This window comes from Eulemur rufifrons, chromosome 16, assembly GCF_041146395.1.
Source record: "Eulemur rufifrons isolate Redbay chromosome 16, OSU_ERuf_1, whole genome shotgun sequence".
Classification (NCBI taxonomy): domain Eukaryota; kingdom Metazoa; phylum Chordata; class Mammalia; order Primates; family Lemuridae; genus Eulemur; species Eulemur rufifrons.
Window position 1 is genome coordinate 31,730,451 of NC_090998.1, and position 24,239 is coordinate 31,754,689.

The window sequence follows — 24,239 nt, forward strand, 5'->3', positions numbered from 1 at the left end:
AAAAAAAAAAAAAAAAAACAAACCCTGAAACCCATGCATAGTTTTATCATAATACACTTTTTCCATAAAACTTTTGAAGAACCCTTGTATATAATTTGGCTGGTGAATCTGGAGCTCAGAAAAGACATTCTGGCTGGAGATATAAGTTTGAATTTATTATACATGATCTTTCAAGTTATGCGAGTAGATGAGAATATCTAAGGAGAGAACATGAAATGAGAAGAGGAGCGGAGGGAAGAGGAGACAAAAGATGAGAAGGAGACAGGAGGGGGAGGAGAGGAAAAGGGAGAGAGAGGAGAGGGGAGACATCTTTAGGACCACATATCTTTGAGGGAAAATAAAGTGGATGAGTTGATTTTAACATCTGACATCAAGCTTTCATTCACCTGCAATTACCTACCAAGTTTTACTCTGACATGGAGGTAAAGAAGATATGGTTGAGTGTGCTAATCTACTTATCCAGTCCCAAGCTTTGGCTACTGCTACTAATTGTTTAGAGACTGCTGAACATAGTAATGGGATTCCCATTAAACAAATCAAATTATTCCAAGTGATTTGCATATCTAGACTCTGTTATGAAAATTACTTAAAACAAAAGTTGAGTTGGGTAAAGGTAGAAATTAGGTTGTGGGCTTTGAAATTTCCTTCTGTTCTCTTGAATATGATAGTAATAAGGTTAAAGTAGGGAAGGTGTAAATACATGTTAAATAAATGTTAATAAAATTCGACACAAATATATGTGTGTGCATAAACAGCTCACAAACTACTTGCTACTGTAAGAATGCTAGTCATTGTCTTTAATAATTTCATAATATTTTATTTCAGGGATTATTGCCATTAATAGTTTGCAAAATTTTTCTTTTTAAAAGATGCTGAGAGATTATGTCTTTGAAATTAAAATGTGAAACCAGTTATTTATTCCACTGGAATAATAAAGTCTACTGATATCAGAGCAAATGGTGACCTGACCCTGTATTTGCTGGTGAGACTATAGTCACATTCTCTCATTAATAACAGGATAGGAATCTGCTGATGTATAGAGAGGAGGGTAAAACTTAAGAAGCATCAAGAGAGCAAGGCTTAGGTAGGAAAGACAAATTTTAAAGGGTTCAGGGTATAGGGGCTCAGAAATTTTAACTCAGGATAACTAGAGCACAATGGACTCTTTATTTTTACCATTTCCAGAAATCTTCATTTCGTAGTGTAGACCAAGTTCCTCTCTGGTATCACATTCCTTCAGTCTGAAGAAATGCTTTTAATATTTCCTGTAATTCAGGTGAACTGGGTATGAAATCTCTCAGGCTTTGTTTATATGGAAATTTCTTTGTTTTGCCTCCATTTTTGAGAGATATTTCACTGATTATAGAACTATAGATTGACAGGCTATTTTTGTTGCTGTTGTTGTTTGCTTCTTTAAAGATGCCAGTCCAATATCTTCAGATTTTCATAGTTTCTGATAATTAGTCTGTGAAATTTCTTATGTTTGTTCCTTGGTACACAATGTGTTTTTCTATCTTCTCAATGTCTTTAATATATTTTTCTTATTTTTGTTTTCATCAGTATGATTATGTTGTATCTATGTGTAGTGTTTGTTTGCTTGGGTATTTATACTATTTGAGGTTCTCTGAGCTTCTTGGATGTATGGTTAGATTTCTTTTATTATTTTGGAACATTTTCAACCACTATTACTTCAAATATTTCTTCTACTCCATTCTCTCCTTTTTCTTCTGGACTTTTTATATGACTGCTATTTATCATTTGATATTATTCCAGAGTTTTTGGATGCTCTGTGCTGTGTTTCCACCCTCCCCCCCACCACCATTTTTCCTTTATATGTTGATTTGGGTAATTTCTTTTACACTGTCTTCCAGTTCACTGAATATTTCCTCAGCTGTGTCAAGTATACTGATCAGCCCATCAGAAAAACTCTCAATTTCTATCATCTTTTAAAAATTTCTTGTATTTCCATTTGACATTTACTTAACATATTGACTGCCATGTAAATTGTATTTAACTCAGGCTAGTTTTGAGTCTGGGGCCTTGTGAAGCAAAACCGTTCAGTTGGTTTGTGAAAAATTTACTTGTTGATGTTCTTATTGTTACAATTAATATTGACAATTCTAAAAATGTGGATTGCGTTGCTTATAATTCATTCACGGAAAACAATAAAAAGTAACAAATTAGAAAGGATTGTTTTAATAAAACACCATGGCCTCAGGGAAAAAAATTTTTTTTCCTAGTGTGGCAGTTAATATGTTAAAGTTTCCATCTCCCTGCTTAAATGCTCCATGTGTTCATGGATGTTTCTCACTCTTCCCTCTATATCCTTTAGTAAGTTAATCACTGTTATTTTAAACTCCCTATCTGATAGTTTTAATATCAGGGTCATCTCTGAGTTTGATTTAGTTGATTGCTTTGTTCTTGAAAACAGGTTACTTTGAGTGTGTGTATGTGTGCGCGCGCGCGCGTGTGTGTGTGTGTGTGTATCTCATAAATTCAAATGCTAAACATTGTGTATAGAACAATAGAGACTAAGGTAAACTGTATACCTGAAAATGAGCATGTCCCTTCTATCAGGTTATGGGTGTGGGGAAGTAGATCAGAATTTTTAGTTTTTAGTTACTCTTGTTATCTTCAATGGGACACAGTCTTCAAATTTCTTTAGTGTTGGCCTAATGCTTAGAGAGAAGGCTGGGGTGCTGTAGTTTGTTTCCTTTTTAAACTAATATTGTGGGCCGGATACTCTGGGAGGCTGAGGCGGAAGGATCGCTTGAGGTCAGGAGTTTGAGATCAGCCTGAGCAAGACGGAGACCCCATGTCTACTAAAAATAGAAAAATTAGCTGGGTGTAATGGCTCCCACTTGTAGTCCCAGCTACCAGGGAGGCTGAGGCAGGAGGATTGCTTGAGCCCAGGAGTTTGAGGTTGCTGTGAGCTAGGCTGACACCATGGCACTCTAGCCCAGGCAACAGAGTGAGACTCTGTCTCAAAATAAACAAACAAACAAAAAACCAAAGTAATATTGTGATCTACTCCTAGATCTCAGCTGACTCTATCTGTCTTCCCCACAGAGGATACCTCTCTTCATGCTCTTGCCAGCACCCCAGAGGTAGAGTGCTACTGCTAGATACTCAGTGCTAGGATTGTGCTGGAGTGTGAGGATGATAGGGGGTGGGCTGAGGCTGTCTGTCCTGCTCTAACCTCAGTCTTAGGAAGCTTCAAGAATGGGGCTTTTTCAGCATCCTTGCCCCTTCTCTCCATGACAGCCAAACTGCCTTCTATGTGAAACTGGTGTTAGGAGAGAGTTTCCTGCCCCTCCTTCACCAATGGCAGATGCCTATTAGGTATTTGGTATTGCAATAGAGGCTTAGACCCAAGACCTCTCTCAGGTTAGAGAGTGGTTTTCTTTTTTTTTTTTTTTACCCTTCTTGCATCTGTATTTTGTCTCTGTGTTCGGTGGGTAAGAGACTTTACCCTAACCACCCCTACTAATGTCATAAAGTGTTTATTTTCTAAGAGACTAGCGTCCAGGGAAGAGCATGGTGTTTTAATCCTATCACACCACAGTTCTCAATCACCTCCTGCCCAACTGTACCATCAATGAAGGTTCTTTTGTCTCCTTCCCTAATTCCAATCTGATTTATGAGCACCCGGAGAATATCTGTGGAGGCTGCAGACATTCCTAGCTATTTCAGACTCATATGTTAGGCCATACAATCACTGAAGTTCTTCAAAATTTGACCTGATTACTTCTGAACTTCATGTATTGCACCTAGTGTGGCACCTATTTATATTCCACCACAGGGTAGACGGTTTGTGTACCCTGTTTCTCCTTGGAGGAGCTTATCCATTTTTCACTTTCAGGTTACATGGGGTTGCCTTTCAATCTCAGCTCTCTGACAAATTTAATAAAATTATAATTTTGTAGTTTATCCAGTTTTTCTCATAGTTATGGCAGGTGCAACATTCTTTGCAGTTTTATATTAATGCATCATAAATGAAGATGGATGTCATAGGACTTTTTTGAGTATAAGTCATATTGATGTAGAGCACCTACACCATATCAAGCACAGGAAAGGTACAGAACAGTAACTGTTTATACAAAATAATTATTTATTCTATACTTGGAGAAGACTCTAAAGAATAGGTACTTGCCTTGGGCTGAGGGTAAGAGGTATAAAATCCCTGGGGATCAAATCCCATATATTCCCTTCTCATAGCTCTTCATTCCTTTCTGCTTCACCCTCTACTTCTGACATATACTTGCAAGAAAAGAAGGTGGCCATGTCATAGTTTGAAAAGGCTCCTTCAATGATTCTTATACACTTTCTCTTTCTATTCCTATCCCTGCTGGGGGAACAGTCCTCTAATCTGGACAATATTGACCACAGACTTCTCTCCAGCAAAGACCAGATGGTGAACATTTCCAAAGAGCTAGCTTAAAGAGGGCTAAAGATGGTTTTAGCCCTGTTCAAAGGCTAGTGCCACCCTCTTTTGAAGTTCAAGCTTCCTACTGTACCAAAGGCCAAAGCCTATCACTTTCAAGGAATCTAGAGTAGTCCTGCAAGTGCTCGAAATTTGGAGGAATTTAGAGATCCTAGTTAAGATTGACATTGGCTAGGAGTGGACTTCACAAGATCCTTCTTAGATATTGTTAGAACCTAAATATCATTCTCTGTTTCTATGTTTCTTCAAGTGGAATCTACAATACTTTCTGTCTTAACTCCGCTAAACCATTGTACTGTTTAAATGATTGTTATGCATTTTCAGGTGCCTACCTTATTAACCTATTCAATCACAGGCAAAATGCACATTTGGGGCTGATTTTAAATATAATAGCATTTAGCATTTTCTTTTATCTTTTACTAGTATGATGGAAGGAGGAAGCACAATCAAATGGTTTAAAGCATATTTATAGCTAATTTTTAATATTTTGCTATGATTTTGATGAAGAAATTTTAACCTCAAGAATTTTCTAAACTCTCTGTTCACCTGTATGGTACGACCCTCTCTGAAAGTCTCCTGATTACCACCCGCACCCCTTCCACCTCTCAACAGAGAAAAAGTGCAGATCTTTTGGGATAAACGTTCCTTGGGCTTTCCTTTAGGTTCATTGTTCAGTTGACCAACTCAACTTTTGCCCGTCCACATTGATAATATCAGTTAAAATTTTGAGTTAACTCTGTTAAAATCAAGATTGGAAAGTACTATTGTTGGAGTTAGTTAGGGTTAGTTGTTTTTAAAACCCTCCAGTCATTGAATTGTGAGCTGATAAATGTTGAACAACTGGCTCTCCAGGAAAAAGAAAAAACCCTTATTGTAGCATTTGCTGATTTTGGTCATTTAAATATTTCTACCGTGGTTGATTTCAAGCTACCAATATGATTATCACTGAACATGCAGTTGGGAAGAGGTGCCCAATAGCACATTATTTTAAAATATTTCCACTATACAGATAAAATAGTTGTAAATAATCACTAAAGCATTGATAATATTAAAATATATAAGAAATAATATATTTTGAATATTTATTTTAAATATATAATTTAATGGTAAGTTTATGTCATTTAATTATTGATAATGGCTGTGTTTAACAATCAGCTTGCAAAATTCCTGAAAATTAAAATATTCTCTTGCAAGCTGTTATGAACTGGCTCTAATAGACCACTGATTCTAAGCCTTTGAGGACAAGAGTCATCAAATTCCCAGCACCAGATTAGGTTTTGACTCATAGCCCACATCAGTGGATATTTGTGAAAGGGTGGGCTCAAGTTAATGTTAGCCAAACAAACAAAAAAAAGCTAGATATTATTCTTTGCATTCACATCTGCATGACCTAAGCCACTTTTTCTTCTGCCTCCATTCCCTAAATTTGTTTTCCTTTGTGCCTCGAATTTAGTTTATTTTTCAAACATAATTATTACTAGGTGATATAGTGGTCTCTCTAGCCAAGAATTTTGACAGTTTTGCACCAAGAAGACAGTCTAGATCGTATGTTATCCTCATAAATTAGGACTTTTATTCTCTACTTTAAATCAATTATTTATTTTTAATTGAAATTCTTGTGCATTTCGCTAAAGTATCACATTGGTCAGAAAGATCCCTACACCTGCTCCCCAGAACTAAAATGTTAGTTGTGTTTTCGAAATGTTTTTGTGACTACCTCTTTAATTTCACAGGGCAAGCATCTGTGATGAAATCTTTTTCAGGAAATTACAGTCTCCAGTTTCAAGATAAAACTCCTTATGAAGAATCAAAGTTGATTTAGTGCTTATAACTCCACGTAAACAAATATTTTACAAAAACATTTACTGGTACATTAATATCCTGCTTTGAGACTTAGTTTTTGACAGGAGATAAAATGTGTTCCAAAGTATGGGTATCAAAAGAGACTTATACAAAATTTCCTTATTCAATGAAATTGTGTTATAACAGTTACATTTTGTACCTTGAACCTATAGACAAATAAGAATGGGAAGAGTGTGAATATAAAACAGTCCAAATTTACAGCTCTACAGACTGGTTTTAAATGGTACTATTTTAAAAACTCAGTTGAAACTTATCTATGTTGTTCGCAGTCAGGATAGTTGCTATGTTTGGGGCTGGTAGAAGATGGATTACTGTACATTATATAAATGAGCCACGCGCAGTGGCTCTCACTCCTGTAATCCTAGCCACTCTGGGAGGCTAAGGTGGAAAGGTTGCTTGAGCTCAGGAGTTCGAGACCAGCCTGAACAAGACCAAGACCCTGTCTCTACTAAAAATAGAAAAATTGCTGGGCATCTTGGTGTGCGCCTGTAGTTCCAGCTACTTGGGGAGGCTGAGGTAGGAGGATCACTTGAGCCTAGGAGTTTGAGGTTTCAGTGAGCTATTAATATGATTACACCACTGCACTCTACCCAGGCGACAGAGTAAGACTCTGTCTCAAAAAAAAAAAAAAAAAAAAAAACCCACAAAAACAAAACCTAGTATGTACACTAATGGGAAGTATTTTATACTTCAATAAAAGCTTTAAAATGTTTGTGTACATATGTACATTCACATATATTTATACAATATGTGCTTATGTGCTATAATCATGATGTGATTATTTTTTTAAATATATCTATTCAAAAGTTTTAAAGTAAGTAATTTTTTAATGATAATAAGGCTGAAAGCCCATAAAGGAAGCCTATGTTTTTAATGTGTTAATCAAATATTATAGTAAATGTATCATCTATTTTGTTTTTGGCATTTATTTATTCATGTATTTGTACAGTAAATCATCCTTTTAATTTATTTTTCAGCCTTATTGATGTCTAATTGACAAACATTGTGTATACTTAAGGTATATGAAGTGTACAAGGATCACAAGGTGATGTTTTGATGTCTGTATACATTGTTAAATGATTTTCACAATGAAGCTAATTAACATATCCATTACCTCACATAGTTAACTTTTTTGCTTTTTGTGGTGAGAATATTTAAGATCTACCATCTTAGAGGATTTCAAGCATACAACACAGTATTATTAATTATAGTCACCATGCTGTACATTTGGTCTTCAGAACTTATTCATCTTAGATCCGCAAATATGTGCCCTTGAGCAATCAATATCTTCCCCTTCCCCCACCCCCGCTACCTAATCTTATACTCTCTGTTTCTATGAGTTTGACTTTTTTAGGTTTTACATATAAGTGAGACTATATAGAATTTGTCTTTCTGTGTCTGACATTTCAGTTAGTATAATGTTCTCCAGGTTCATCCTTGTTGTGAATGGCAGAATTTTCTTCTTTTTTGAGGTTTAATAATATTTCATTGCGTATACACCAAACTTCATCTACTCATTCATCAGTGGACAATTAGGTTGTGTTCATAACATGGCTATGTGAATAATGCTGCAGTGAATATGGGAGTGCAGATATATCTTCAAGACAGTGCTTTTATTTCTTTTGGATGTATACCTAGAAGTGGGATTGCTAGATTATATGGTAATTCTGTTTTTAATTTTTTTGAGGAACCTCCATTATGTATTCCATAGGCTGTAACAATTTACACTCCTACCAAAAATGTGTGATGTTCCATCAGCACCCTTATCAACATTTGTTATTTTTTGACTTTTCGGTGATAGCCATTCAACAAATGTAAAATGATACCTCATCATGGTTTTGATTTGCATTTGCCTGATGATTAGTGATGTTGAGTACATTTTCATGTACCTGTTGTTCATTTGCATGTCCTGCTTAGAAAAATGTCTATTCAGGTCACTTGTCCATTTTTTAATTGGGTTATCTATGCTTTCTTACTGTTGAATTCCTTATATATTTGGATATTACCTGCTTATTGGATATGTGATTTGCAAATATTTCCTCTCGTTCTGTGGCTTCTGTGGGTTGCCTTTCCATTTTGTTGATTGTTTCCTTTGCTGTGCAGACACTTTTCAGTTTCATATAGTCCCACTTGTTTATTTTGCTTTTGTTGTCTGTGCTTTTAGTATTGCATCCAAAAAATCATTGCCAAGACCAATCTCTTGGAGCTTTTTCCTTATGTTTTCTTCTAAGAGTTTTATGGTTTCAGGTCTTATCTTTAAATTTTTAATCCATTTTGAGTTGATTTTTGTATATGGTTTAAGAGAAGAATCCCATTTGATTTTTTTTTTTTCATATGGAAATCCAATTTCCCAGCACCATTTATTGAAGGGACTATTCTTTCTGCATCATGTATTGGTATTGTTGGCACTTTTATTGAAGATTAGTTGGCTGTATATGTGTGGGTTTATTTCTGGGCTTTCTATTCTGTTCCATTTAACTATGTGTCTGTTTTTGTACTATTAATAGTATAAATTGATTGTTTTGATTACTAAAGCTTAGCAATATAATTTGAAATCAGAAAGTGTGATCTCTGACTTTGTTCTTCTTGTTCAAGATTGCTTGAGCTACTTCGAGTCTTTTGTTACTCCATAAAAACTTTAGAATTTTTTTTCTATTTTTGAGGAAAATGCTATTGGAATTTTTATAGAAATTTCATTGAAACTGTGTGTTTTGGGAAGTGTGGACTTTTTGACAATATTGATCCTTCTGATCCATGAACAGGAGATAGCTTTCCATTTACTTGTGTCTTCTTCAATGTCTTTCATAAATGTCATAGTTTGCAGTATAATGATCATTCACCTCTTTGGTTAAATTTATTCTTAGGCATTTTATTATTTTTAATGCTATTGTAAATGGTACTATTTTCCTAATTTCTTTTTTGGGTAGTTCACTGTTAGTGTACAGAAACATACCTGTTTTTGTATGTTGATTTTGTATCTTGTAATTTTACTGAATTCATTTATTAGTTTTAAGAGTTTTTGGTGGAATCTTTAAAGTTTTCTATATATAATATTATATCTTTGCAAAGAGAAACAGTTTTACTTCTTCCTTTTCAATTGGGATGCCTTTTGTTTCTTTTTCTTGTCTAATTGCTCTGACTAGGACTTCAGGTACTATGTTGAAAAGGAGTGGTCAGAGTGAACATTCTTGCCTTGCACTGGATCTTATTGTAGTGTGGCAGTCAATGTGTTAAAAATATCCAGTCAGAGGAAAAACGAAGAGTGAATAAAAGGGAATAAAAAAACTCTGGTATTTACCAAACACTATCAAGTTGCATTATAGGTATTGCAAAAGGAAAAGATAAAGAAAAAGAAATAAAACTCTTATTCTAAAGAAATAATGACTGAAAACTTCCCAAATCTGTAGAAAGATATAAAAATCCCGGTACATTAAGCTCAAAGTTTCCAACCAGGTTCCAACCAAAGAAGACTTCATCAAGACAAATTATAATTAAACTGTGAAAAATAAAAGACAAGGAGAGAATCTTGAAAGTAGACAAAGAAAAGAGGTTCCTCACATATAAGGAAATACTATTAAGGCTATCAACAGATTTCTCAGCAGAAAATTTACAGACTAGGAGACAATGGGATTTTCAAAGTGCTAAAAAAAAAAAAAAAAAAAAAAGCCCTGGCAACCAAGAATACTATATAAAGCAAAGTTATCCTTCAGAAATGAAGGAGATATAAATACTTTCCTAAACAAACTAAAGCTGAGAGAGCTCATTCTCACTAGACCTGTTCTCCAGGAAATGCTAAAGTGATTTCTTTTGACTTCTTGAGTATGATGATCTCTGCAGCCATCCTTTCTGTATGATTATTCTTTGTTTATTTCTTCACTGTTTTGCTACAGGTTCTTAATTGGACCCTGAGCACTCCTAAGGATATTTTTGTTAATGGATAGCTGTCTAATTATATTTAGTTGGGGGAAGAAGGCTGGTATCTCTATCTCCACCATCTTGCTGACATCAATCCACAATAAACTTTCTTAAAGGAATTACTTATAGTTTGAGTCATACTTTTCAAAAGCTCAAAAATTCTAAAAGAACTAAGTGTATGCAGATATTTGTTGGCTTAAAAAAAATTGAGACATAATGAGGCAGGTCTAAATTGTCTTGAGACTAAAAATATATTTAGACTAAACTATTTTGCAAATATTTAAATTTTTTGCTAGGGAAGATAAATAGGATATAATTTTAAAAGTGCTTCCCTAATGTGTATCTAGAGAGATAGATTGACAGATATTCAAAGTTATTTGGTATCTCTCATGGGGCAGTAATGGTTGCTGGCATCTTTTGACTTGGAGTTAAATAAGCTTTCCTCCAAGAACATTTAATCATTTAAAAATAAAAACTGACTCTTTTAAAATAACTAAAAGTAAATATGATTAAATAGAGATTATTATAATTATTTGTTATAATTTGATAAACTTAAAATACTTTAAATTATGTTTTTCAATTATACCTGTAACCATTAATAGCCTCATTTTACATGGAGATTAAATTGCAATTAGATCACTTTCATGAAATCTGGGAAATCATTTGGGTATATTGATATTTCAAAGCTAATTGAAATATTAGGGAAAATTTTGGGAATTTTAATGGAACCAGAAATCCTTTAATGTTACATGGACAATGTACACGTATTTTGAAATTTGAGTCTTATTAGAATATCTATTCACTATAACTATTTATTTTTCTTATTTCTTTAACTAAATCTCTTTTGTGTTGACTGGAGGGATGTTTCAAATAGAGTTGATGTAATCAGGATTATTTTTTTTCTTCTGGCTACTATCTTGGAAAGGAAATAGAAATTGAAGAAAGGGGATCCCAACTGTAAAACCTTGGGAACTTGTTTCTTGTATTATTTTCCTCATTTTAAAAATGTTTGATTGATATTTCAATAATTTATATAGTATATGAAAGCAAAATAAAAAATTATGTTCTACTACCAGCTTAACAAATAAAACTATATGCAACTGAAGTCTTCTCTGAAATCCTCTCCAATCATACTCTCTTCCTCTCCCTGGAATTAACTATAATGCTGAATTTGATATTTATACACTTCTCAGATCTTTCTTTATATTTACCATTTATTTGCACATATCTCTAGACAAACTATAATATTATTTTACTGTCTTTTTTAAATTTTATGTGATTGGAATTGTATGCGTTCTTCCATACTTCTTTTCTCAGTGTTAAGCTTGTAAGCTCTATCTATGTTGATAGTTGTAGCTCTATTTTATTTTTCCTAAATGGATTTTTAGAAATGCTATTAAAGTATGATATAGTGCAATAAACATGGGATTTTATCATATGTAACTCAAATTCTTATTCCATACATATATATATATATATATATATACATGTATACCATTAAGGAAGTTACTTAAACTATTTCTGCCTGTTTTCTTATCTCTAAAATGGAGTAATAACATTTTTTATAAATTAATTTTGATATAATGATATAAATATGAAGATATATGTACACACATATATACAATATTATATTTTTGGAACATAATAAATGTTCATTCTTTTCCATATTGTTCATTCTTTTCCATGTTGTTCTTTTATTCTCCAATTTTTTAAATTAGTTGTGATTACTATACATGCTTTTTTTTTATTAGGTTTTTCTTTTTTTCACTTTTTTTTAAAATTATTTCAGCATGTTATAGGGGTACAAAAGTTTAGGTTATGTATATTGCCCTTGCCCCCCCGCCCCACCCCCCAAGTCAGAGCTTCAAGCATGTCCATCCCCCAGACAGTGCGCATCGCAATATACATGCTTTTTATACCAAATTAACCATTTGTCTTCTTGGACATAAAAAGGCAAAGAAATGAGAAGAAAACATTTCTTTATGACTGTAGTTCTAGGAGGTGGTTCAGCAGCTAGATGTGGTAGAAGGGCCTGAGCTCTGAACTCAAATTAAGGATGTGAATTCCAGCTCACCTGTTCATTGGTCATGTGACTTGGCCAAATTATTTAATTTTTCTTAAAATCATGACTTTTCATTGATAAAATGGAAATACATGTTACTCAACTGATAAGGGCTTTGTGATGACCAAATTAAATCAGCTTAGTAAAGTACTAAGCATTGTTCCAGCTTTATAGTAGATGTTGATTACTAACAGTTTTCCCTTTTGCTGTTAATTTATTAATACGTCAAGATGTTAAAAGAAGGGTTTTATGTACATTTACTTGTCTACATACCAGGGCTTCATCCTCCACCTTCTTTTTATTGTACACTTTCAGCCTTGAGTTATTTCATCAACTTTCATAGCTTAAGCAGTCCTGGTCACTCCAAAACTTATTTAATGAGCTACCACCTCATTACCCAACTGTCTGTTGGAAAATTTATGTGTCAAAGTCTTCACCAACTATTTTTCTTGCTTCCTGGTTTAGCCTTATTTTGTTATGTCTAATATTATTTTCTCATTCTCTCAGCATATTCTCAAAATACCAGTAGGTTTTTGTTTTGTTTTGGTTTTTGGTTTTTTGGTAGGAGTGTAGAGAGGAAGACTTTGAATTACCCAAGTCATAACCCGAAATCTTCTGTGATCTCTCCCAACCCCATACTACTACTTAGTACTGTTGACTTTAATGTTTAAATATCTCTAGAATATTTCCCTTATCACCATATATCTATAACTGCCTTATTTACGCCCTCATCACTTCTGGGGAACAACCAATGGTATTCTATTAAACGTATTCCTTGCCTCTGGTTACTGCATCCAGCCTATCAATCCCCACAAAATCTAGTCATATTACTCTCTTGGTGAACTCTTTAAATATTTCTTTATCTGCAGAATAGCATCAAACACCTTAATAGTGTTAGAAATGTCCTATATTATTGAGATTTAAACAGAATTTTTCAAATGTCTTATATAAATCGGATTGTACATAACTTTGACTTGTCACCTAACAAACTGTCCATTGTATTCAAAGTCACCATATAAACACTTGAGTTTCTCAAGTACACTATATGGTGTACTGCCTCCCTGCAAAGGCAAGTGTTCTCTTTACCCGAAATGCTTTTCCCTTCAAGCCTTTTCTTCCAAAACTAAGCTGTAGGAGGAAATGAATTAATGTTTCTAAAGTCCTTACTGTGTCAGGAACTGTGTTAAGTGGCATAAAGATATTGCAATATTTAAATGTCCTAATAATGCCATGAGGTTGATGAAATCCCCATTTTGGAGATGAGGAAATTGAGGCAGGATTTAAACTCTCATTGGCTGACTACAAAAACTGTATTTTTGAAAAATTTTTAATTTTTCAAATGTGCTCTAAGTGATTTATTTAGTTTTCACAAAAACCTAAGGAGATAGATATTTACCTTGATTTCTATGTGGCAAAACTGATGCTCATGGAATATGAATGGTGTGACCAGGGTCACAAACTTAATTCAGCAAAGCCTGAATTTAATATCAAATTTGTTAAGCATTAAAGCCCATGTTATTTCCATTGCAACACCCAGTGAACTTTAAATATCACCCCCACTCAATGATTCATTTTATAATGCCCCCATGGGTAGATGGCAATGCCAATATTTCTTCTGCTGCTATGCCTCAGGTAGTAGAAAAAAATAAGAAGAATTAACATTTACCTGGCAGTCACTTAACATACAGACACAGTTCTATGTGCTTTGGTAATTATCTCATTTTCATATCTCAGTGTGTATCATAGCAACTATATTTATCACTGCATTACTGTGTTTACTTGCTTTCCTCCCTGAAGTGTGAACATCTTGGAGGCAGCCACTGATCTATAGATATTTGTTTTCCTAGCATCTATTGCAATTCCTTGCACATAGAAGGTACACAATAAATAGTTTTTTTAAAAGTATAATAATGAGTTATGATTATGGAATGGCTATGGTATTGGTAGGACATGGAGAGAAAAGTAGACAGCATGGCATATATCTCAGAGAACAAATGCAATCTCCCACATTACTTACCCCCCTGAGCACAGGAATGTAGAAACTTAATAGGCTAAATTCTTTTCCTAACTTTTAATGACATTATTTTTTTATAATGGAGAGAGATTATGCATTTTTCCAAGTTACTATAGTCAGGCAGGCTAATTATACATCTTCATAGATATCACAGATTTAACAAAGTAAATATATTTTTATTTATTCCCAAATTTTGATTCATTTTATTGACCCTATTCGCATTACAGAGTTCACTCCCCATTTCACATGCACTATAAATTCAAAATATTGGAAAGCCTCCTGATCTGCAGAGACATCACATTTATCTAAAGTGGACATCTCCATTTTCCATCCATTTGAAAAGATCAGTGAAGTGTTTTTTGTTTTTTCTTTTTTCAGGCATAGCCAGACTTCTGAAAAATGAAAGTTGGCTCTTTGTTACAGCCTTGGGCTTTGTTTTATCTGGGAGTACAATTATCTGTTTTCCCCTATCATTTCCATTCAAGGCTGACATGCTGCCTCTTTTCCTTGATTTCTTTGGGATTTACTGTCTCCATAGTGTTTCTCATGCAAAGCTTTCTCTCCTTTTACTGGCTCCTAATCTTGATCTATTCTGGGTTGATGATGATGATGATGATGATGATGTGGGTACTTGTTTCTCATCTCTCTCCCCATCCTCAGACAATTGAATCGTGAAAATCTACCCAGCAGGTGCAAAGTTGCAGTCTTCATTTTAGATTTGGATCATGGATATTTGTATGTGAGAAAAGATAACTGGCTTTTGTCCCACTCACTGTAGAAAGAGAGATAGACTCAGCTAATGCTCTTCTTAGCCAGCTGGCTATGCATTGTTGAATCATGTAATTTCAAGGAGCTTAAATTTTGAATGCTTACATTTGTAATTATTGTAGGTTATGTCAGTAATTTAGATTTCCTGAATGATGGTATTCTATATTCTTGTATCCAGTGAATTTCAAAATTTTCAAATTTCTACTATTTTTAAATGAGATACTTTCTTCATATGAAATTGCTTCTATAGAAGATTAAACTAATAAAAATTCTGTAATTTTAAAAATGTCTGTGGCATTCCAGTCTTCTATTTAAAGAATAAAAATATTACTCATAGGAGAGATAAATATTATAAAATAAGATATAATGTGTGCTTTAACTTTATTCACTTAGTGGCAATATATGTAAATATAAGAATATAAGTTACCCAAGGGCAGAACAAAACATTATGGAACATGGAATACATAATAGACAAAGTAATTGGCTGATTAATTTCTCAGACTTCCATTTAGAATATTTTAGCATAATCTTTAGTAGTCACGTGCAGTTGTCTTCTCTGTGGTTTAACAGGGATTATGCTTGATGGTTTAGCAGGGATTGTGCTTTACATGCACTTGGAAGGAAAAGATATTTCGCTGGACATTCCTGAATTCCATTCTTATTGTTATCAGCATCCCTACTAAACTTGAAGGCTGATACCAGCTATTATTTTTTATTGACTAAAAGTTACCATGACCATGTCTTCTCCAAGAGTGAATTGCTCCTTAGAGCATAAATGTCAGATGAGAAACTTTGGTTATACTCTGACAGTTATTCTTTAGTCTTGAGCCATGAACTTGAAGGTTTCTCTCTGGTTTTACAAATAGTAAGGTGCAATGACATAGAAATATGAATTGTGTGTGTGTGTGTGTGAATGTGTGTATAACAAGAGACTTTGGGAAGACATGAATTTAGACATCTCAATGATCCTAATAGCGTCATGTTCAGTCCTCTTTTGGTGGAAAAATAAGACAACTAGTTTTCACTTCCAAGGCACTTTGAAAAATGGACAAGCATTTGTTGTATAGGCCTTTGTTGTTTTACGTGGATCTCCCACCATAGTGTTTTTGTAAATACTATTATGACGTTTTAAAATGCTGTGTTTTCCCTTGATAAATCTTAGCATAATTAAATGCACATTTTGTTTTAAAGTCTGTATTTTTTCAGTCAGTGAAAACAATGGTGTGTGCTTAGAAGCTTAAATTCTAAGAGAAAGAGCTCTCAGAACCACTGACACACCCAAAGTAAAGGTGCTTATGGTCCAAAATAGTTAATATTGATGAACATGCACCTGCTATGGTGATTTTTTTAAAGAGAACCCCTTCCACATTATGGAAATGAAATAATTTTTTATTTTTAAATTAAAGTCTAAGAAAGATTATTCAAATGAGCCCAGGTAAAAACTCTACATTTTATAGCCATATACCACTCTCTCTTTTATTTATTTATTTTTCTTAGTTTTCATTTAGCCTTATTAATGTTCCAGAAATGATAAGAAAAATACAACTCTGTATATCTCACTTACAATGTAAAAGATTCAGCCTAAATCTGCAGGAAGTATTTCTTTTGAATAAAAGAAAACAGATGCTATAGCATTTTTGCCAAAGAGAGAGTCCAGTTTCAATATTCTGCAGTATGCAAATGTCATCTCCTCTGTGTGAATGTTTTACCCGAGTGGATGCTGCAGGGTTGGAGGCTTCTGCCTGTGATTTAGGTTGTAATTTTATTTGTGGAAATAAACCAATCGCAGAGCTCCAATTGTCTTAGCGGTGAGGTGATCAATAGCCCATTACTGGATAGAACAGCGACTACAGGAAGTGCATTGAAGATTTTAATGCATGAATTATGCATGCGGTGCTCATTCTTTAGTCTCCGAACAGAATGACAGGGTTTGTGAAGTCGCCTCAGATAGTTTCTTGCATTAAGTGACTGCAGTGAAATGCTTAATATTTTCAGGCATAGAAGCAGCATTGACTCGGGCCAGCCGAATTTGGAAGATGTAAATCTCCCAGCTCACAGCACAGAATGCTTTATTTGAAAGTATTGCTATGTAGAGAGCCAGCTTTGCTGTCATCTAACCTGCTCTCTCCAGAAGGTTGGCTGAAGGATGGGAGCGGCTGTGCCTGCCTCTGAGGTCACAGCATGAAGTCCTTTTAACTTGCTTTCTGCTGCAGGAGAGAGGCGTATTGTGGTATAACTGTCAGTACATTTAATCAAATGGACAATTTGCAATAGATCTTATACCCAGAACAACAGATAACTCAACATATAAGGTAAGTCCAAGATTTTTTTCTAGGTTAGATAATTGTAAACTAGAATGTGCTGAGTTAGGATGATGATGCCGTATTAGTAAGGTTGACTGAGATCTCAGTATTGCAATGCCACAGTCAGGGCTCTCAATTGTTATGTTAATGGAGCGGTGACTTTATTTTATATGTTTGACAGTATTGGACCATAGGAGGGTATTTTATTTTTCATGCAAAAGCTTTTCAAGAATGTATCAGAGCTCAGATGTGTGGAAGACTGCACATTGAGGAGGGGCAGCCCGAGAGTGAGCTGAATCGATGAGTGAAAATTACCTCCTTGTGGGGAAGTTTTAGCAGGGCCGTGGCATCATGTTGGCTCAGATTATTTCCTTAATGGCAGCATTTTCAAATTCTAGTAAAACATGCTCATAGCCACCCAAAATGTTCACTCCTCCTAGAAGCAGAGGAGAACACTGAGGTACTCAAATTCAAATATCGTGTTGCATACAAATTGAGCATGTGGAATTAAAACAGTTTGGACTAGCATGTCCTTGAGGGAAGACCTTGCTGTCAGAGACATGACAGTTTGACTTCTACCTGTAGTGGTTTGGTTTTGTTTTTCCTCCTGTCAAGAATGCCTTATTCCAAAATGTACAGATAGGTGGCATATTGTGAAATTTACTCAAAAAAGAGTTTTATTTCTTACTGGGTGTTTTAAAAATTAAGCTAAGACAATTGTAGAACTCACTATATTAAAGGGCCAAATAAAATTTACAAAAACTGTAAAACTGAAAGACATAGTATTGTATTACTATATTTGTCAGAAATCTTTATGAATGAAAGCTGCTTGCTTACCTAGCATGGCAAATAACTAATAAATATACAAATAATGTTCAGCATGATATGAATTCCTGGACATCTCTTTAGGGTGAGAAAATAGCATTAACAAATATTTAGTAAGAGACTGTAGCTATAGTAAAATTCTCTGAATTAATTTACATTATTAGAAGATATATACATACAAACATATACATACATATATATTATAATAGAAATTTATAAAGCATAATATACATGATATAATAAGTATCTATATATCTACTTCCTCAAGTATGTTTATTGATACTGTTTTTAAAAATATATTTGCTAAATCATCTATCAAGAACCAATAATAGGTAAGGACAAGAATGTGTTGAAAAATAGGCATCATTTGTTTTTTAAAGAAAGAAATGGAGAGCAATGATGATAACAAGAGCACAGGAAAACTACTTTTCTAGCATTTCACAGTGCATTTCAATTCTGCTACAGTGTTACTACATTACTTGGGTTTCCTGTCAACTGCATGGTGGGGCTGTGCACAGAAGGCATTACAGAACAGAGAGCTGTTGTTTAAATTTTGAAAACTGATAGGAATAAGAGGAAACTCACAGGTAGGCTTTTTCCTTAGGGAGGGGAAGAAAGGCAGAAGTAACTACCTATATATCTTAGCAGAGGTCTCCTGATGCTGAGTCATGGTGTTCAGTTCTGTGCAAATGCCTCCTGGCTGAGCTGCCCCATGCCCAGCTAGTAAAATAGAATCTAGAGGAAAATGAGGAAGAATGGAGGGGAGTTGAGACGTAAAGATATTTATCGCCTAATGACACTTACTAAATTCTGAGTAATGAGCAGAATGGCAGTGCTACTTGTTGGATCTCGCTGAAGTGACAGTAGAATAAAAGCCTCCGTGCTGGATGACAAGACCAGAGCGGTAGAATTAATGGACTAACATGAGGAGATTGTATAAACAAAGGGATCCAAAAAGCACTGCCTTTGTACTTATCTAAACCTCTCTGTCTCCCTTCTAGTCTCAGCCCAAACCAGTAATCAATCTCATTTAAAGTCAGATAAGGAACAGTTCCCGGATCAAGTGAAGGAAATCTGGGATGAGATGTGCTCCATTTCCAATTCCTGCAGCAGTTATAATTAATTTTTATAGGCTATCAGTTGGGAAAAACTAACAAGAAATGAATGAGGATTTTTGAATATAAATCTCAGTATGTATGAGGAGAAGCACCAAAATGAGTTTAGATAATGATTGTTATGGCAAGGTTTAATCATATAAGATTTAATTGGAAAAGGAGTCTGATGATATTATAAAAAGATATACTAAAAAGGAATGAGGGGAAATACAATGAGAGAGTAGTGAAATATAAAATATGGGATTTTTGAAAGAAGAATGTACTTAATTCATAGTTGCTCTGTATTATTAATGCCTCTTAAAATCAATATATAAAATTCTGAAATAACATGTTCACTAATGTAAGGTTTTATAATTTACTTTAAAAATGAATTTTAAAGGTGACTTAGTAGAGTGAGAAATAAGTTGACAGGAATATTTTAAAATGGGAAGCTGTAAATTTCTTAGGAGGAATAAAACTGATGTAGTTAAGGGATATTTGTACTTAATAAATCTAAGGTGGGCATGGTGGCTCATGTCTACAATCCCAGCAACTTAGGAGGCCAAGGTAGGAGGATTGCTTGAGCCCAGGAGCTCGAGACTCAGCAGGGCAGCACAGTCATAACCTGTCTCTACAGAAAGTAAAAAACTTGGCCAGACATGGTTGTCCACTCCTGTAGTCCTAGCTATGTGGGATGCTGAGGCTGGAGGATTGCTTGAGCCCACAAATTCGAGACTGCAGTGAGCTGTGATCATGCCATTACAGTCCAGCCTGGGTGAAACAGTGAGTCCTCATCTAAAAAAAAAAAAAAAGAAAGAAAGAAAAGGAAAAAATCTAAGTAGAAAATTATATATTTGTGTATGTGTGTGCATGTGTGTATATAATATACATACACATGCACACACATACCATATTTAACTGGGAAAGGTATAGATCACTTACATAAGATGGAAAGAAGACTTAAAAGTATTTGAAGAATGATAATATACCCATTTTTCAAAGCTATAACACATATACAAATTGATTATATCAGAGTTTATGTTTGCATGACAAGGAAATTTCCCATGGGGTTCTTCAGTAAACAATCATCATGAGTTACAAGCTTTGTAAAATTCACAGAAAAATTTTTTGTTTGAATCTATAACAAAGATTGATGACAAGAGATTCCATCTTCTTTTCTGTCCCACTGGAGAAAGTGATAAAATTATTTCCTCCTCAAAATATTTTCCCTGAGTAATTAGCTTATGGAACATCTCTCTTTCAGATATGCTCTTAGGAATTGACTCTGAGGAGTGTGTCATTTGAATATAGCTTCCTTCATGCATGTTTAACCAACTTATTTCCTATTATAAGTACACTTTTCACCCCATTTTTCATTGTTTAACACTTTCTTTGCTCTCACAAGACAACTCAGTGCAACAAGGAAGCATTTATTAAGAATCCTGTGGTGTGATTTTGCTGGTGTGATTTTGCCAAGTACTATGGTTCTGTAGATGCAAAAGAGGATGAAGACCTTGTGCTTTCAATAGGAGCAAATAAATCAAATACAGGGGAAAAAAGGTACAACATAGGGTCAGCTGAAATATTTTGTAAAAAGTTTTACTATCATAGGAGAAATGAGGACCCATATTCAAATTTTAAAATGGAACCACCACTAAGATTATGCGTAAAGGCAGGGAGGTAAAAATTAACACTATGTATTCTAATGTTAGTACTGAAACAGAGGGATTAGATGGGTGCAGTTGAAAATGAACAAGGTTGGAACAAGTTATTAAGACCTTAACTGCCAGAATAATATATTTAGACTTGATTTTATAAGCAGTGGGCACCCACAGACCTCATTCAATCCTACAGGAGGCATTTAATGCTAAAGAAGTTTATGACCCATGAATCAGCTAAATTCTCAACATTTCTTTTTAATGTTTGTTAATCCTAAATTAAATACAGTCATGCATAGTATAATGATGTTTCAGTCAATGAGGGGCCACATATACCACGGTGATCCCATAAGATTATAATACCATATTTTTACAGTATTGTTTCTATGTTTAGATACACAAATACTTTCCATTGTGCTACAATTGCCTACTGTATTCAGTACAGTAACATGCTGTACAGGTTTGTACCTAGGAACTCTACCATATAGCCTAGGTGTGTAGTAGGCTACACAATTTAGCTTTGTGTAAGTGCACTACACCATCTAGGTTTGTGTAAGCACACTTTATGATGTTCGCACAATGACAAAAATCGCCTAAGGATGTATTTTTACAAAGTTTATTCCCACAGTTAAGTGATGCACAACTGTATTGTATTAATCACATCTTTTATTTCTTATATTCTGATGCTTTGGCTTTGCTGACCCTGGAGGGACTGTTCCTCCCTAATCATCTCAGGGACAGGTACCAGACAACTGGTGACAGCCCCTATGCTCCAGAATCTGTTGAAATTATTCAATCTAGCCAATCCTAAAACATTCCCCCTGCTTCTCCCATTCCTTCCTGTGAAAACCACACACCTCTCCTCTCTCCTACTGCCCACTGACCAGCCTCAGTGCTTGTCCACGTGGCTCCCATGGTGCGATGTGTCTTTTCTCCTGGGATCTGTGAGTAGAGCAAGCTGTCTTTCCAGTGGCAGCCATCTCCAGATTTGTTGTCCTTAGCAAACTGAAATAATGAAGCCTATATCAAAACAAGCATGAAAAACAACTTTGAAATTTTAATACAAATTAACATAAATAGTGATATTATATTTCCAGTACTTTAATCAGTACGTTTTTAATCTTTACCTTTTTGTTAAACTGTTACCTTATTTTGAATTTAAGGGTAAATTCTGAGTGAATCTCCTATAAAAATAAGCTTAACTATTTTGTAAGTTGTGATTGATAGAGGATATATCCTCCAGAAATATGAATAGACAAAAGTTTTCAGTCTTACGATAATATATATAAGTCTAAAGTTTTAAATATTTTTCTGAGACTACTTTTATTAGTAGTCTACTACTGGTAGTAGTCGACAACTGTAGTATGTCGTCTTTACTACATGTAAAAAAGCATGTACTTTGTCAAACAGCTAAATCAGTGCTGAGGGAAAGTGTTATCTTTATACTACCTGAATATAAAAATTTTGAAATCTTGAAATTGTAATTATCAAATGTTAGTGTTGTTTACATAATCTCTTTGATATCTGGTAGGCAACTATAACACAAATCCTAACTAAAAAATATTTCTGTTAAATTAAGCCTGTAAAATTGAATTGAACTGTCTTGAGAATGTGATGTCGAAGAAAATGTTGCTGGAATAATGAGTCAAATATAATTAATCACAAGACTAACAAGAATTGGGCCACACAAAAAGTAGTGCTCTGAAGAATATATACCAATAAGACATTAGCTTTATCTGCTGGTGGTTCACTCCATTATTTCAAAACACCATCACTGAAAGAAATTGGGAACAGTAAATGACTTTAAGGGTTAGAAGAATTCAAACATTAAGTGCCTGTTTGATCTTTATGGCCTTTAACTTCCCTTTCTACTCTGAGATTGTACTGTAAGTTATTACTACAATCACAATGGCCCTTTAAGACATAAACTTTTGATAACGAAACTCAAGTGGAAAATTGGTGATGATTTAGGTTGGGAATAGGTTAGAAAAGATACTAGTCATGCTAGCAGATGGAAGGGCAGCAAGGTAGGTGGCTGGGAGGGAGTCTGGAGGCAGAGCTGTGCCAGAAAGAACATAGGAATTTTAACAGATGGAAGATGATATATTAGTTGGCGGAGAGAGAAGCTGGGTGACAAGCCAGAGAATCTATTGAAGGACTGGTTGGATAGGCAGCCAAGAGGTGAATTAGATGCACCAGTAATAAAAGAAATCGGTCAGTATGAGGGCACCCAAGTTCCATAACAAATAGGTAAGAGTCATAAAAAACAACTGCCATTTGTCCCTTTCCTGGAACCTGAGAAAATTTTATTAAAATCTTTTAAAATGCTTTGAAATGATAATGAATAATGATCTACAGAGGAAAAAATTTAGTATAAAATTCAGAGATGCATGCAACTGGTGAACTTTATTCTGTAAAATTATCAAAAGCATAAAATTTATTTTATGTCCTACTTTGGGGTTTCCTATAATTTGAGTTCTGGCCCTGGCTTGGTTAATATATGAGGATCTGGCTGGAAAATAGTATTGAAACATAATAAAAGTAGAGAATAAGAACTTTAATCTCTTCCAAAAAGAGAATTTATCAGACTATGGAAAATCCAAATATAACCTTATCTTTATGAAAATGCCTTATGTTGTCTTTGTCTATTAAAAGTGATAATAGCAGTGTCTCAATGAACGTAAAGAAGATGATTACTAGTCATTTGGTCTCTCTTCTGCCTTCAGACTTACCGACCCTTAAATCACCACATTCTTAGGCAATTATTCATACTTACAAGCACTTAGTAAAATTGTGTAATGGAGTTAAGCACTTCTAAAATGACAGCTCTCATTATGGGCTGATACAGAAGTGCCATGCTCAGTACTATTTGTAGGAGGTGCTTGGCTTAATATGCCCATACTGATTGACCTTCAGATAGTTACATGGCTTCTAAGAGGAAGAGACACTTCCATTTGCCACATATCTAAATCTAGAATTAACATTCTTTCCTTTTCTTCTTCCAAATAGCCTACAAACTTATTTTTCTGAAACTGTCAACCATATTTCTCAGGCTAATCTGTTGCTATTTTAATAGCCAAAGCCTTGTTCTGTTATGTTTGCAACTTTGTTGTTTTATTGCCAATATGATCTTTTCTAAATATCTGCATTCCAGTTAATCCCATCTACAGAAGCAAGGATCGTTTATCTTAAGAGTTGTCTGGGTTATATGAATACTCTTTGCAAGTGTTGCTTTTATTCAGTTGCCACTTGAATCTCTTCAATTAAACTTCTGAGCACAAGGCTAGTAGTAG

General features: G+C 34.4%; 1 protein-coding gene across 3 annotated transcripts in view; it reads left to right on the forward strand.

Annotated features, from left to right (window-relative positions):
• CNTN1 (contactin 1) overlaps nucleotides 1-24,239 on the forward strand; it is a 342,876-nt gene that overhangs the window by 103,095 nt on the left and 215,542 nt on the right. Inside the window, exon 1 of one of the 3 annotated variants that reach the window (XM_069489735.1) lies at nucleotides 17,261-17,378. The exons of the other annotated variants lie outside the window; for them this stretch is intronic. The gene's annotated coding sequence lies outside the window, so the exon portion shown is untranslated. Of the gene's footprint in view, nucleotides 1-17,260; nucleotides 17,379-24,239 lie in introns of those variants that run through there. 3 annotated transcript variants of the gene reach the window in all.